This window comes from Tachyglossus aculeatus, chromosome 9 (assembly GCF_015852505.1).
Source record: "Tachyglossus aculeatus isolate mTacAcu1 chromosome 9, mTacAcu1.pri, whole genome shotgun sequence".
In the NCBI taxonomy this organism is placed as follows: Eukaryota; Metazoa; Chordata; class Mammalia; order Monotremata; family Tachyglossidae; genus Tachyglossus; species Tachyglossus aculeatus.
This window is the reverse complement of record NC_052074.1, coordinates 41,860,840-41,876,768: the sequence shown is the minus strand read 5'-3', so window position 1 is coordinate 41,876,768 and position 15,929 is coordinate 41,860,840. Positions and strand designations below refer to the sequence as shown.

The following is a 15,929-nucleotide window of genomic DNA, read 5'->3' as shown; positions in this document are numbered from 1 at the left end:
AGTAAGCACTCAATAAAATACGACTGGCTGACATTAATAGGGATAAAAAAGGAATTTGGAATTAATGATTCCGAGAGAGGCTCCCTCTAAATGCAGACTTTTTAGGTACACCTTCAGTAAGAAAAGTGAAATAACTAGAGTTTCTACTGGATTTTTGACTGGCTACCGTGAATTCATTTGTGTTTCCTTCACGTACTGCCATAGCACAGTTATTTGACACCCCTAGCAGGGTACGCTGCAAAAGGGGAGTCCTTCTCTCTCTGAGTTTTCCGGACACCACCCCTTGAGCAGTAGGAATCGTACGTCAAATAGTCCACTGCGGGATTTCCCCTTGGCCGACGGATCGCCGTCGTGCGATGGGAAAAAAACCGTCGATCATCGTCGATGTGATGCCAACTGTAGACAATCCTGACGTTCCCTACAGAGTTGGGGGTTGCGGACCTTACCCTGAACCCTGAAAAAACCCTCCCGGTAGCTGTTTTCGAGCCAGGAGACTTCCTTAATGGGCTAAAGGCCTAGGTTACCCATCAGCTCTGATGCCGCCCGGAATATTTGGCACAGGGTAGCACACATTCCTTCTCTTCTCGAAAGGAAATGAACAGAAACTAATAAAAATGTTTTCTTTTTTTTCCCCCGGACCAAGTGGTCATGAGGGCTGTCAGACTGGACGGGCAAGGAGGTTTTTTTTGTTAACGATGTCCATATAGCTTTAATTCATAATAATAATAATGATGGCACTTATTAAGCGCTTACTATGTGCGAAGCACGGCTCTGAGCGCGGGGGAGGTTACAAGGCGATCAGGTTGTCCCACTTGGGGCTCGCAGTCTTCATCCCCATTTTGCAGATGAGATAACTGAGGGCCAGAGAAGGGAAGTGACGTGCCCAAAGTCACACAGCTGACAAGTGGCGGAGTCGGGACTTGAACCCATGACCTCTGACTCCAAAGCCCGGGCTCCTTCCACAGAGCCACGCTGCTTTTATTCGTTGTGACGATTCTGACCCCCGTCTCCATGTTTCGCTTTGTTGCCCGTCTCCCCCTTCTAGACTGTGAGCCCGCTGCTGGGGAGGGACCGTCTCCATATGTTGCCGACTTGGACTTCCCAAGCGCTCAGTACAGTGCTCTGCACACAGTAAGTGCTCAATAAACACGACTGAATAAATGAAAGGGGTTGGTTTTGATCTCCAGACAGACCATGTCCCCCTCCTCTCCCTGGGAAGGCCAACCGTGGGTCATGGCGGGATTGGCCGGACGCTGAGGCCGTGCGGGGCCTGACTTCCCTCCACCCACGGGGACACTTTGCTCGGGGCGACCGTATCACCATCACCATCAATCGTATTTATTGAGCGCTTATTATGTGCAGAGCACTGTACTAAGCGCTTGGGAAGTAAAATTGGCAACATAAAAACGTATCACGTTTGTGGAACCCCGGAGTCTCCAGCCCCACTCAGCTATGGGAAGCCCCTCTCAGCTTGTACGCCCCCCAAAGAAACCGGCATTCTCGGCCTCAGATTCATTCATTCAGTCGTATTTATTGAGCGCTTACTGTGTGCAGAGCACTGGACTAAGCGCTTGGGAAGTCCAAGCTGGCAACATATAGAGACGGGCCCTCCCCAACAGCGGGCTCACGGTCTAGAAGGGGGGACGGACAATAAAACAGAACATATTAACAAAATAAAATAAATAGAATAGTAAATGTGTACAAGTAAAATAGAGTAATAAATACGTATATACAGGTGCTGTGGGGATGCTATCCACCTGCTCCCCCTCTAATCCATTGATTCATTCCATCCTATCTATTGAGCGCTTACTTTGTGTGTGCAGATCGCTGTGTTCCCGAGGGGCTTTCTGCCCCTCCTCCCGTCAGTGAGGTCTCAAACGATGGAGACGGCATTCGAGACGCAGCCGATCCCGATATATCTTTTTGTAACGAAAAGTAGAACCTATTTAAACCAACTAAGAGGTGGGGTTGAACGTGAGTCGTGCGTCGTGAGTCGTGCGTCGTGACGCCCTAACGTCAACGAGCTGCACAAGAAGGCAGACCGACAGGGCAGGCTGGATTTAAAATGCAACGGTTTTCCCGACCGGGGGTCATCATCATCATCATCATCATCAATCGTATTTATTGAGCGCTTACTGTGTGCAGAGCACTGTCCTAAGCGCTTGGGAAGTACAAGTTGGCAACATATAGAGACAGTCCCTACCCAACAGTGGGCTCACGGTCTAAAAGGGAGAGACAGAGAACAAAACCAAACATACTAACAAAATAAAAGAAATGGAATAGATATGTACAAGTAAAATAGAGTAATAAATATGTACAAACATATATACATATATACAGGTGGTGTGGGGAAGGGAAGGAGGGGTCACCCAGTTCTCCAAAGGCCTGGTCACCGGATGGCTTCCGCTCCCATTCGTCCGGGAACCCACGCGGGAGGAGCGCAACCAACTTCCCCATCTGCCTTGCGTTTCAACCTTTTTCCCCCAATTCCAGATGCAACTCCTGGACACGCTGGTTCAGTATCCCGCCCCGCTATCGGAGATAAGAAGTCCCCTATGAGCCCCGGCGCTGACTGACTGGGCCTCCGGAACTGGGGAAAACTACGAATTTTTTTTCATTCCTATTTCTTGAGCGCTTACCGTGTGCAGAGTAAACCCCCAAATCTTAAAGCACCAAATTTTTACCAACATTTGGACCAAATGTAAATTCCAGAGGGGAAAAAAAACCCTGCTTCTTCCTAACAGTTTTTGACAAGGGGTTGTGGACTATATGCTATACCTACTCTCTACAGAGAAGCAGCGTGGCTCAGTGGGAAAGAGCCTGGGCTTTGGAGTCAGAGGTCATGGGTTCAAATCCCGGCTCTGCTGAGTGTCAGCTGTGTGACTTTGGGCAAGTCACTTAACTTCTCTGGGCCTCAGTTCCCTCATCTGTAAAATGGGGATGAAGACTGTGAGCCCCCCATGGGACAAACTGATCACTTTGTAACCTGAACAGTGCTTTGCACATAGTAAGCGCTTAATAAATGCCATTATTATTATTATTATTATTATCTAGGAAGGGAAGGAGAGTCTGTTCCATAGGTCCGACGTTCAACAGTGCTATCAATTAATTGGCTTTGTGTTTCCAGTCCTCCAGGCACCCATTCACCAAACCCTCTCTCTCCCACCCCCAACAACCACTTTCATTCTACAAACGTTTTTAACCATCACTTTTTTCCACTACACACAATAAAATCTGCTGGACGGTAAAGTTGGGGGGAAACCGGCAGCCAGAAATGGAAATTCCATAGGCTGTATTCTTAGTCCAAAGTGGGAGAAAAAGGGGAATGCAAATTGTCTATTTGGTAGGAAATGTTCTTGATATCGCTCAGTTTTAACAAGGTTCAAAGGCTCACCCAGACGCAAAGACACTCTCTTTTCACCTAATGGAATACGATTATTAACTTACATAATCTCTAAATTATGAGCAACAGATTATCTGGAGCCACAAAAACAATGCCCCCACGTGCTGGGCTCTAAATTCTCAGATATGTTGGAAAGGACAATGATGCGACTTCAGTTTCTGGTAACTTCTGAGGCCTATTTTGAACTGACGCCCAACTTGGTTAGAGAAGCCCAATCAGGCCCATTAAAAAGCCTAAATAGAAAGAAAGTATTCTCTCTGGAGCAGGTTGAGGCCTGACATAATTGTCCTGGTAATTAAGAAAAAAAAAAAAGACCCCCAAAAACAACCCTGGAAGGAGGCACCTGAGTAACTGCGGGAGTGTAGATTTTGTCCAAAGGGCCCTACCTGCATTATTCATCTTAAAAATTAAGCAATTCGGAAGGGCCCAACAGTGAGTCCAGTAGCATGTTTTATTGCTTCTTGGGGATTAAAGGCCTTCACCTGAAAAAAGACCACCATTTATAAAAAAAAAAATTCAACAATTTGTTAACATTTTATCCCAAACCTGTTTCTGGGAAGGGAACGTATGTTTTTATTTCTCCTGATGAATAACTGATTTACTTCATGATTTACAGTTATGCTTTCAATCTGAATTGACGGCGGGGAGGTGAAATAGGAGTTGGGGTGGAGTGGAGAATTTGGGAATGATAAAGCACTACAATCATGGTAAATTTTTGAGCTAAAGAGCTGCAACTAACACGCGCAGTGGCAAGCAATGACCGGCACGACTCTTCTCGAATTGGACTTATTTTCACAAAAAAAGTTCTCTGGACCCCTTTCACATAATAGTGAAGAAAATATACCCAAAGAAATCCAATGAAGAAAAGGCTAAGTTGTCCAAGGAGGGTTTATACCACTGTTTTCCCCAAAAGTTGACAACCGTTTGGATGACAGCTGAACTTGAAAAATAATTGGAGAAGGGTAATTCTAAACTCCTGGATAACCCATCCATCCTCTTTGGTCAGTCAGCAATCAACAATCCCCGTTTGAAGAACCCGCGAGAAAGCCGCACTTGAAGATAAACACCAACCGTTTTCTGCTTAATTCTGTGTAACTGTTTGATTCCTTAAACATCTAAATGGAAGGAAAATATATATATATATATAATGTATATATTTTCATGAGATTGCTATTGCCAAAGCAAATTGGAGGCCTGACATAACAGCTTAAAAATATAGAAGTCTCGTTCTCAAAATGCTTTAGAGATAAGGAGATGATGCAAACCAAAATAAAATCATTACTAACCCAACAATGCTGGCCCCGCGGTTTTGCCATATTCCGAACGACGGTGAGAACATTACCCAGTCCACAGTGCTTGCTACAACGCTCTTACTCCGGTTAGATGGGAATCGACAGTTCACGAGGAGTTCCTGGCGGATAAAAAGTCTTCAAAGACACAGAGAGAGTTTCTCAAAGACGAATAGACCTCACTTAAAGGCACTGTACTCAAGACGCGGGTTGAAGAAGTTTGACTCGGCTGCTTACTGGGCAAACTCTTTCCAACCCACCCCAGTTTTCCCCACGATTTCCTTCCCTTTAAATGGATTTCTTGGCTGAAGTGCTACCTCGTGCCCGCGTCTTGGCCTGCTTCTGATCTGAGGCCAGAAGGTCAGAGGGGGGACTGGAAATGATGGCGACGTTGGGTGGATCAACTTGGACGTGAGGATGGACCGCGCCGATGTCAACTCGGAGAATGAGACGCAAGAAATATTTAAATCTGGGAGAGAATGGAAATGGTAGGGATGTGCTGGGAACTGCCATTCTTTTTCTGAGCAACCGTCCGGTTTTGAGAAACAACGTAGGGAGCAAATTTACGACCCACACACCACCCCCACAACATTTCTCCCCCCACACTAGACCGGTGCGTCAATCTCCCATGGCTCGACAATATCAGAAATACAAAATTAAGAGCCAAAAAAAGCGTCAGGGCTGTAGCCTGCTTGCTTCTCTAATCGCTTCTTCATAATATTTACGTCAAGTATCCTTTCAGATTTCGTTTTCTCCAACCCTTTCCGGGCTGATCAAATTGCTGTTTTCGCATTGCGAGCCTGATCACAAAATTGCTGCTTTACACAAGAATATTTTTTTGCTGACACAAATTACGGGATCGGAGACACTAACGCATTTTCAAGGAAGGTTTCGTGTGAGTGTGTGTGTGTGTGTGTGTATGTGTGTGCATTCCCCCCTTCGTATAAAGGAGAAGGAACAAATGCTTATGGGTGAAACAGAATCCCATTTTCTAACTCATGTCTTCCTGAAGGGCCTACCTCAGAGTTCAGCAACACACTCGGTAGCATTTGTGCAATGAAAGCACTTACTCAATTGGAAGGAAATCCTGTAAAAACAGACCCCGTCCAGAAATGCGCCGCAGTGATCTTAATTAATATTTTGATTAAGTCTAACTTGGGTCGTACCTGTCAGTCCGCTCGCCCAACTCCTACTTCAGAATTTCAAAAATGCCATTTCAGAAAATTTTCCCTCACACGGGGTCGGCCATGTGATTTAGCGACTCAAGAGAGGAGGAACTCGTCTCCATTTATAATCACCGAATAAATAATCTGGTTTAAAATTCAGAGTGGTACCCAAGCCGGCATACTCGCGATGGAGAGCCCAGGCCTTCCCGTGAAGCTCAAAGAACAGGAAGTTTTCCAACAGGGGGTGACTTCTTCTGATAATTTACCAACGTTTGACAGCAAACGTCCAATTTCTACAAGTCTCTATTTCCAACGTTATGGAGGGCCAAGCCTGGGAGAAGACACGGAAGCCGACAACACCAAACACCTTTCAGGCATCAAATTCACAAATCCAACATTTCACCAACAAAGTAGACAACGAGCGCGACCTGAGCCAACGCAACCTCTTTCAACCATTCACTAATTCCCCCGACCCACCCCTGGGCCCAGCCTGGACACCACAACTGGAAGACACACCAAAACAAAAGAGAAAAATCTAAATTTCAACCACGGAAAAAGGAAGAAAAAAAAATCCAACACCCAAGCCAAACTCGCTCCAGCACCACGGCCCAAACCTCCATCAGACACCAGGCCAAAAACATTCTGCGTCCACAAATGGCCAAGCAGCTCTAATCCCACCGACAACCGGGGAGGTTTCCCCCCATCAAGGATCCAAGGTTTTCTTGGAAGGGGGTGGAGGAAAAGAACCACCCACTGGGATGGGTTTCTTTTTTTAAGAAGTGACAGATATGCGAAGTCTCCCTTTCTTCTGTCTCCCCTTGGAAGAGGGAGTTGGAGGGGGGTTGTTTTTGTGTGTCCCAACTGCAGCAGGACAATCGACTGCTACAGTGCAGAAATCACTTTTTTGTGTTTTCTGGCCATGGGGAAATCCACATTAAAAGTGCCCCCTGCCCCCCAAGGAGCAGCAGAATGGGTCCACCAGCCCCCCATCCCTCCCCCCCTCCAACCTCCTTTTTTTCCCCATCCCCACTCCCACCCAATAAATCACCACTGCGTAGGTGGTGGTGGCCAAGAGTGCAAGTTAGAGCCAAGGGGCAGGCCCTGGGGGCCCCCCCTCACTTACCTTTCCTGCTCCCCACTTCAAGAGTCCCTCATCCCTGGAGCTGTGGAGGATGACACAAAGGGCAATAAAGGTGGGGGAGGAGGGAAGGGGCTGGGGGGAGTGTCTACTGCTGGGTCTCCCTGTAGAGATGAGTGTGTGTGTGTGTGTCTCTCCAGCCAGGCAGAGAGCAGGGAGGTCGCTAAGAGGCTTTGAGTCTCTCCTCCCCCCAATCCAGGGGAAGAGGGGGGCAAGAAGGAGGAAAAGAAGGGAACTCCCTCCTTCTCCTCTTCTTCTTCTGTGGCTGGATTTTTCCCCCCTTCCCTCCAGTCCTGAGGGCTCAGGGGTGGAGGGTGAGGGCAGACAGGGGGGCTGTCCTGCCGGCCACCATCCCTCCCCCTCCCCCTAATTAGAGGTGGAAGTAGGGGAGGGGGAGAAAAGGGGAGGGGGTGGGCCTGTTAAAAATGGGAATTAAAGGAGGGCCCCCCCTCCTGCCTCTCTCCTCCTCCTCCTCATCCTTCTCAGCTGCTGCTGTTGGGGCTCTGGATGGGGGGGAGGGATGGGAGGGAGATGGGGACAGGCAGAGACACAGAGAGATACAGGGGGGAGACAGACAGGGAGACACAGAGAGACAGAGAGACAGAGAGGAGAGGAGGAGGAGGTGGGGGGGGCGTTAGAGCAGAGGGGAGGCGCCCAGTGCGCATGTCCCTCCCTGCCGGCCTCCTGATTGGCTGACGGCCGGGGGCGAAGGGGCGGGGGGGGGCAGGGCGAGGAGGCGGTTACCCAGCGGCCCCCGCGGCGGCCCCGACCCGGAAGGCGTCGTCGGGGAGAGCCCGAAGGGGGGGAGGAAGTGGCGCCCTCCCGGCCTGTACGCATGCGCGGGCCCCCGCGGGCGGGGCAGGGGGAGGGAGGGGAGGGAGGGGAGGGAGGGACAGGAGGGAGGGCGCGCGCGGGGCAGGCTGGGAGCGGGCGGGGGCCTGAGGCGGCCATGGCGGCCTGAGGGGGAGGCCGAGGAGGAGGAGGACGAGGCAGGCTGAGGAAGAGGCCGTCGTCGTCGTCGTCTGTTGTGGTCGTCTGTTGTGGTGGTCGTCGTGGCGAGGCGGCCCGGGGCCCGGTAGGCGCGCGGGGGCCACCGGTCCTTGCCCATCAATGGCCGCCCCGCCCGAGGGATGCCGGGAAACTCAGGCCAAGGCCAGGCGGCCTGGGCCGAGCGCTGGGACCTCAGGGGGGCCCAGGGCGGGCCTCATCCTCATCCCCCCCCACCCCCCACCATGACAGGTGGGGCAACTGAGGCCCACAGCCACAAGGGACAGGACCGGCCCCAAGCCACCCAGGTGACCACGGGCTCAGGCGGAGGGCGTGGGTTCGAATCCCGCCCCTGCTCGGCTGGGTGATCTTGGGCAAGGCACTTTTCTCATAATAATAATGATGGTGGCATTTAGTAAGCGCTTACTATGTGCCAAGCACTGTTCTAAGCGCTGGGCCATCAGGCCTCATCCCCCCCCTTTGACAGGTGAGGGAACTGAGGCCCAGAGAAGGGACAGGACCGGCCCCAAGGCACCCAGGTGACCACGGGCTCAGGCGGAGGGCGTGGGTTCGAATCCCGCCCCTGCTCGGCTGGGTGACCTTGGGCAAGGCACTTCTCTAAATAATAATAATGATGATGGTAGTTGTTAAGCGCTTACTATGTGCCAAGCACTGTTCTAAGCGCTGGGCCATCAGGCCTCATCCCCCCCTTTGACGGTTGAGGGGACTGAGGCCCAGAGAAGGGACAGGACCGGCCCCAAGCCACCCAGTTGACCAGGGGCTCAGTCGGAGGTCGTGGGTTCGAATCCTGGACCTGCCGCTGCTCGGCTGGGTGACCTTGGACAAGTCACTTCTCTAAATAATAATAACGATGATGGTAGTTGTCAAGTGCTTACTATGTGCCAAGCACTGTTCTAAGCGCTGGGGGAGACACAAGGCCATCAGGTGGTCCCACGGGGGGGCCCCAGGCCTCATCCCCCCCTTTGACAGATGAGGGAACTGAGGCCCAGAGAAGGGACAGGACCGGCCCCAAGGCACCCAGGGGCTCAGTGGGAAGAGCCCGGGCTTGGGAAGCGGAGGTCGTGGGTTTGAATCCCGGCCCTGCCGCTGGTCAGCTGGGTGACCTTGGGCAAGTCACTTCTCTAAATAATAATAGTGATGATGGTAGTCGTTAAGCGCTTACTATGTGCCAAGCACTGTTCTAAGCGCTGGGCCATCAGGCCTCATCCCCCCCTTTGACAGATGAGGGAACTGAGGCCGAGAGAAGGGACAGGACCGGACCCAAGGCACCCGGCTGACCAGGGGCTCAGTGGGAAGAGCCCGGGCTTGGGAGGCGGAGGTCGTGGGTTCGAATCCCGGCCCTGCCGCTGCTCAGTTGGGTGTCCTTGGGCAAGTCACTTTTCTAATAATAATAATAATAGTGACATTAAGCGCTTACTATGTGCCAAGCACTGTTCTAAGCGCTGGGGAGGTTACAAGGTGATCAGGTTGTCTCACGGGGGGCTCACAGTCTTAATCCCCATTTTACCGATGAGGGAACCGAGGCCCAGAGAAGTGAGGTGACTTGCCCAGAGTCACACAGCTGACAGTTGGCGGGGCTGGGATTTGAACCCATGACCTCTGACTCCAAAGCCCAGGCTCTTGCCACTGAGCCACGCTGCTTCTCTAGGCCTCAGTTCCCTCATCTGTCAAATGGGGATGAAGACTGGGAGCCCCATGTCGGACAACCTGATCACCTTGTATCTCCCCCAGCACTTAGAACGGTGCTTGGCACAGAGTCAGCGCTTAACAAATACCAACATTATCATTATTAAGTGGCAGAGCCGGGATTAGAACCCACGACCTCTGACTCACAACCCTCCCCGGCCTCCCTGCCGGGGGATTCCCAACCTTCCCGCCCCATTCCCATGGGAATCATCTTCATCATCGTGTGGGCATTTGTTAAGCGCTTACTATGTACCAAGCACTGTTCTAAGCGTGACTGTTGGGTTGGCGTGGGAGGTCCCACCTAGCAGCCAGACTTGGGCCTCCCAGATTAAAGTAACGGACTTGTCTGTTTTGGGCTTTTCAATGGCATTTTTAAGCGCTTACTATGTGCCAGGCACTGTGCTGATTGCTGGGGTAATAATAGTGTTGGTATTTAAGCGCTTACTATGTGCCAAGCACTGTTCTGGGCACTGGGGTAGATACAGGGTAATCAGGTTGTCCCACGTGGGGCTCACAGTCTTCATTCCCACTTACAGATGAGGGAACTGAGGCCCAGAGAAGTGAAGTGACTTGCCCAAAGTCACACAGCTGACAATTGGCAGAGCCGGGATTTGAACCCACGACCTCTGACTCCAAAGCCAGGGCTCTTTCCGCTAAGCCACGCTGCTTCTCATAGAAGTAAGATCGTCAGGTTGGTCTGTGAGCCCAGTTTGGGCGGGGGTGGGCTCTCTTTATTGCTGGATTGCACTGGCCAAGCGCTTAGTACAGTGCTCCGCACACAGTAAGCGCTCAATAAATGCGATTGATCGGATGAATGAATGACCCAGTCCCTGCCCCACACGGGGCTCACACTCTGCATCCCCAATTTACAGAGGAGTGAGCTGAGGCCCAGAGGAGGGAAGGGACTGGCCCAAGGTCACCCAGCCAAGTGGCGGAGGCGGGATTCGAACCCAGGTCCTAAGGATTCCCAGGCGCCGGGCTGAAGCCACTAGGCCCCGCCAGTGGTGGTGGGGGTGGTGACTTGGTTTCTTTCGAAGATCTCGCTGATCAATCCATCGTCTTTAGACATCCCTCTAAGTCTGGGTGCGAGGTGTGGGCTGGGAATGGGTTAGAGTGTACTCTCCCAAGCGCTTAGTACAGTGCTCGGCACACAGTAAGCGCTCACGTAGCTTAGTGGAAGGAGCCCGGGCCTGGGAGCCAAAGGTCGTGGGTTCCAATCCCGCCTCCGCCACTTGTCAGCTGTGTGACTTTGGGCAAGTCCCGTCACTTCTCTGTGCCTCAGTTCCCTCATCTGGAAAATGGGGATGAGGACTGTGAGCCCCACCTGGGACAACCTGATGACCTTGACCTACCCCAGCACTTGGCACATGGAAAGTGCTTAATAAATACCATCATTAATACTGTTATTAATAATAATGCGATTAATCTGCACACAGTAAGCGCTCAATAAATACGATTGAATGAATGAATGAATAATAATAATTTCACACACCTTCCCGTCCGAGAAAAGTAACGGACACTTCTCACCCGCTTCCAAAAGCCCCAGGCTCCCTGGAGCAATCCGCCCATTCCCAGGGATAGTCGCCTGCAGAGGATGCCAGCCATTCCAAAGTAACGCAGACCGCGTTATTCCCGGACAATATGTAGGTTTTTTTTTTTATAATGGCATTTGTTAAGCGCTTACGATGTGCAAAACGTTGTTCTAAGCGCTGGGAAGGATGCCAGGTCATCAAGCTGTCCCACGTGGGGCTCACAGTCTTCATCCCCATTTGACAGATGAGGGAGCTGAGGCCCAGAGAAGCCAAGTGACTTGTCCAAAGTCACACAGCTGGCAAGCGGCGGAGTCGGGATTTGAACCCACGACCTCGGACTCCCAAGCCTGGGCTCTTTCCACCGAGCCACGTGTTGCTCCAACAAGGACTTGCTAGTGTCGGTGACTGAGCATTGTTCTCACCCTCTAACTCCGCGGTTGATGGTTTATTTCAGAGCGATTTGGCCCGGCCGGGGGAGAAGACGCTCTTTGCGGACCTGACCTTTTCCTCACTTCGGAGCGTTGTCGCGAGGCCGAGGGTTGGCTGCTGGTGTGGAATAATATCGAGGAAACGTTCGAAAGGTAAAAAAAAAAACTAAAGAAAACACAATTCTGATGGAATTGGATCATTAGAGGGGAGGATCGGATTAACGCGGCCGGGCCATTTTCCTCGGATTCTGTTTTTTCCCCCCGTAGCGCCGTTCGTTTTTGACTTCGTGTCCGTGACGAGGTTGGCGTTGAAGGGGATGTGAACGCCATCACTTAGGCTTTCCCAGTGAGGCTTTTGATCCGCCGTAAATTCCTTCACTCTGTAATTCAACCTGCCAGACCGAAAAGCCTAGCTAGAGATCAAATTTGAGACCCACCCAACTTAATAAAGAAACGTAACAGTGATATTTGTTTAGTGGTTATTGTGTGCCAAGCTTAGAACAGTGCTCCGGCGCTTAAAACAGTGCTTTGCACATAGTAAGCGTGGCTCAGTGGAAGGAGCCCGGGCTTTGGAGTCCGAGGTCATGGGTTCAAATTCCAGCTCTGCCAATTGCCAGCTTTGGGGAAGTCACTTCACTTCTCTGGGCCTCAGTTGCCTCATCTGAAAGATGGGGATTAAAAACTGTGAGCCCCACGTGGGACAACCTGATCACCTTGTAACCTCCCCAGCGCTTAGAACAGTGCTTTGCACATAGTAAGCGTGGCTCAGTGGAAAAAGCCCGGGCTTTGGAGTCCGAGGTCATGGGTTCAAATCCCGGCTCTGCCAATTGCCAACTGTGTGACTTTGGGCAAGTCACTTCACTTCTCTGGGCCTCAGTTGCCTCATCTGAAAGATGGGGATTAAAAACTGGGAGCCCCACGTGGGACAGCCTGATCACCTTGTAACCTCCCCAGCGCTTAGAACAGTGCTTTGCACATAGTAAGTGCTTAACAAATGCCATTATTATTATTATTATTAATAATAAATGTCGTTAAATAAATAATAAATAAATGGATGTTAAACAGCTCATACACGGCCCTTGTCCCCCATGGGGCTCACAGTCTAAAGCGGAGGGAGACCAGGTATTTAATTCCCATTTTACAGATCAATCAATCAATCAATCGTATTTATTGAGCGCTTACTGTGTGCAGAGCACTGTACTAAGTGCTTGGGAAGTACAAGTTGGCAACATATAGAGACAGCCCCTACCCAACAGTGGGCTCACAGTCTAGAAGGGGGAGACAGAGAACAAAACCAAATATACTAACAAAATAAAATAAATAGAATAGATATGTACAAGTTAAATAAATAAATAGGGTAATAAATATGTACAAACATATATATACAGGTGCTGTGGGGAAGGGACATAATAATAATAATGATGGCATTTATTAAGCGCTCACTATGCAAATCACCGTTCTAAGCGCTGGGGAGTTTACAGGGTGATCAGGTTGTCCCACGGTGGGGCTCACAGTCTTAATCCCCATTCTACAGATGAGGGAACTGAGGCCCAGAGAAGTGAAGTGACTTGTCACACAGCTGACAAGTGGCGGAGCCGGGATTTGAACCCACGACCTCTGACTCCAAAGCCCGGGCTCTTTCCACTGAGCCACGCTGCTTCCCCAAGTGTGCTGAGCCACACTTCTAGGCAGATGAGGAAAGTGAGGCACAGAGAAGCTATTTGCCCTCCTGGGGACGTTGACGCTTAACCCTCTTGGTATCCACAGGGATGCCACTCTCTCCCATTCCAAGCTCTTGACGCTTCCAGGACTGCGGTAATGATAATCAATCGTATTTATTGAGCGCTTACTATGTGCAGAGCACTGTACTAAGCACTTGGGAAGTACAAATTGGCAACATATAGAGACAGTCCCTACCCAACAGTGGGCTCACAGTCTAAAAGGGAGACAGAGAACAAAACCAAACATACTAACAAAATAAAATAAATAGGATAGGTATGTACAAGTAAAATAAATAGAGTAATAAATATGTACAAGCATATATACATAGATACATAATGACATATGTTAAGCGCTTACTGTGTGCCAGGCACTGTACTAAGCGCTGAACCCGTACCATCCTCACGTCCCACCCCACCTGCTACTGGAAGGCCAAGGAATACTACAGAGTGCAAATATGTGTCCACCCCAGCGCTCAGAACGGCGCTTGACCCAAAGGAAGCGCTTAACAGATACCGTAATAATAGAGCGCTCAAAGAAGAGTCATCAGCGCGGGGATTTGGGACTGGTTGTCGTCTCCCAACGCTTGCATCGTCGTACTTTGCGCGTCCAGCTCCGCCCGCGTCTACACAGATCTTCAAGTCAGGTCGTCGTGAAACAGGCTCACGGTGTCGGACGGAGTTTCCTATTTGCAGCAGCGTTCTATCAATCAATCAATCAATCGTATTGAGCGCTTACTGTGTGCAGAGCACTGGACTAAGCGCTTGGGAAGTCCAAGTTGGCAACATCTAGAGACGGGCCCCACCCAACAGCGGGCTCACAGGCTAGAAGGGGGAGACAGAGAACAAAACCAAACGTATTAACAAAATAAAATAAATAGAATGGATATGTACAAGTAAAATAAATAGAGTAGTAAATATGTACAAACATCTATGCATATAAACAGGTGCTGTGGGGAAGGGAAGGAGGCAAGACGGGGGGATGGAGAGGGGGATGAGGGGGAGAGGAAGGAAGGGGCTCAGTCTGGGAAGGCCTCCTAGGTGCCTAGGTGTTCTCGGTGCCATGCAGCAAAAACCCGCGTTGACAGACCTGAGTGCCGTCTGAAGGAATGCTCTGCCGAAAAAGGAGCAGAAATTATTTGCAGCCGGCTAGTAATGTGTTTTTTCTACGTCAACCTCATAAGCTTACAACCATATTTTTCAGCCAGATATATTTTATATTGCAAAACAAGCATTTTTTAGCCAAAATGGCTCACTTTTTTTTTTTTCCCCTTAGCCAACCTCCTCTCATGTTGGGTACCTTATATTAGCTGTAGAGCAGCGTGGCTCAGTGGAGAGAGCACGGGCTTGGGAGTCAGAGGTCATGGGTTTGAATTCCGGGTCAGGTGTTTGACTTGGGGCTAGTCGCTTCTCTGTGTCTCAGTTACCTCATCTGTAAAATGGGGATGAAGAGTGTGAGCCCCACGTGGGACAACCCGATCACCTTGTAGCTATCCCAGCGCTTAGAACAGTGCTTGGCGCGTAGTAAGCGCTTAACAAATACCAGCATCATCATCTGTAGGCGCCATACTAGTTCCTCTCTTGCACATGTATATTTATTTATTTTACTTGTACATATCTATTCTATTTATTTTATTTTGTTAATATGTTTTGTTTTGTTCTCTGTCTCCCCCTTCTAGACTGTGAGCCCACTGTTGGGTAGGGACCGTCTCTGTATGTTGCCAGCTTGTACTTCCCAAGTGCTTAGTACAGTGCTCTGCACACAGTAAGCGCTCAATAAATGCGATTGATTGATTGATTGATTGATCCCCTCACCTGGTGTTAGTTGCCAGCAGGAATCAATCAGGAGAGGGTGGGAACTGCAGAGCAGAAGGGCAATAATGAACGTGGAACATGTCAAGCAGTTGCGGAGGGGAATGATGCAAACATTTCATCGTGGGTTTCGCCATCATGGGTTCAAATCCCTGCTCCGCCGCTTGTCAGCTGCGTGTCTGTGGGCAGGTCACTTAACTTCTCTGTGCCTGTTACCTCATCTGTAAAATGGGGATTAAGACTGTGAGCCCCACATGGGACAACCTGATCACCTTATATCCTCCCCAGCGCTTAGAACAGTGCTTTTGCACATACTAAGCGCTTAACAACAAATACCAAAATTATTATTATTATTATTATTATTAAAAGCCAAGAATTTTCCTCCCACCTTTCACGTCTCACAAGAATGAAGCTGGCTCGGTGAGCGTGGTGTGGCTAGGAGGCTGTTGCAAACCTTTCTTAATGTTTAATCAAAATGTCTACCAATTACAAGTACAACAATTTGAGAGAGGTAATTTATGTGTCTGGCATGACTAATTACTCTCAAGATTAAGTAACTTCTCTATTAGCCAGAACCAAAGATTATCGCTCTTAACTGCTGCCATAAATTATTTTTAAGGCTTTCCAAAGGTTTTTGCTGTTTTAAAACCTAGTTTTCTCCATTCACACTTTTTGCGGGGGGGGGGGGTATTTTTCTTCATGCGGTTAGTGATCGTAACGTTGGTCACAATTTCTAGACTGTGAGCCCG

At 49.9% G+C, this 15,929-nt stretch overlaps 2 protein-coding genes across 5 annotated transcripts in view; one reads left to right on the top strand and one right to left on the bottom strand.

Moving 5' to 3' along the window:
• The window catches only part of MBD5 (methyl-CpG binding domain protein 5), a 228,469-nt gene extending 221,113 nt beyond the window's left edge, over window positions 1–7,356 (bottom strand). The window contains 1 exon segment of the mRNA XM_038750886.1: window positions 6,982–7,356. The gene's annotated coding sequence lies outside the window, so the exon portion shown is untranslated.
• Window positions 7,357–7,974: 618 nt separating this feature from the next.
• Window positions 7,975–15,929, top strand: part of ORC4 (origin recognition complex subunit 4) — a 58,596-nt gene continuing 50,641 nt past the window's right edge. For 3 of the 4 annotated variants that reach the window (XM_038751140.1, XM_038751139.1, XM_038751136.1), the window contains exons 1-2: window positions 7,975–8,071; window positions 11,677–11,803. The gene's annotated coding sequence lies outside the window, so the exon portion shown is untranslated. Of the gene's footprint in view, window positions 8,072–10,338; window positions 10,369–11,676; window positions 11,804–15,929 lie in introns of those variants that run through there. The other variant, XM_038751138.1, reaches the window with a different exon arrangement.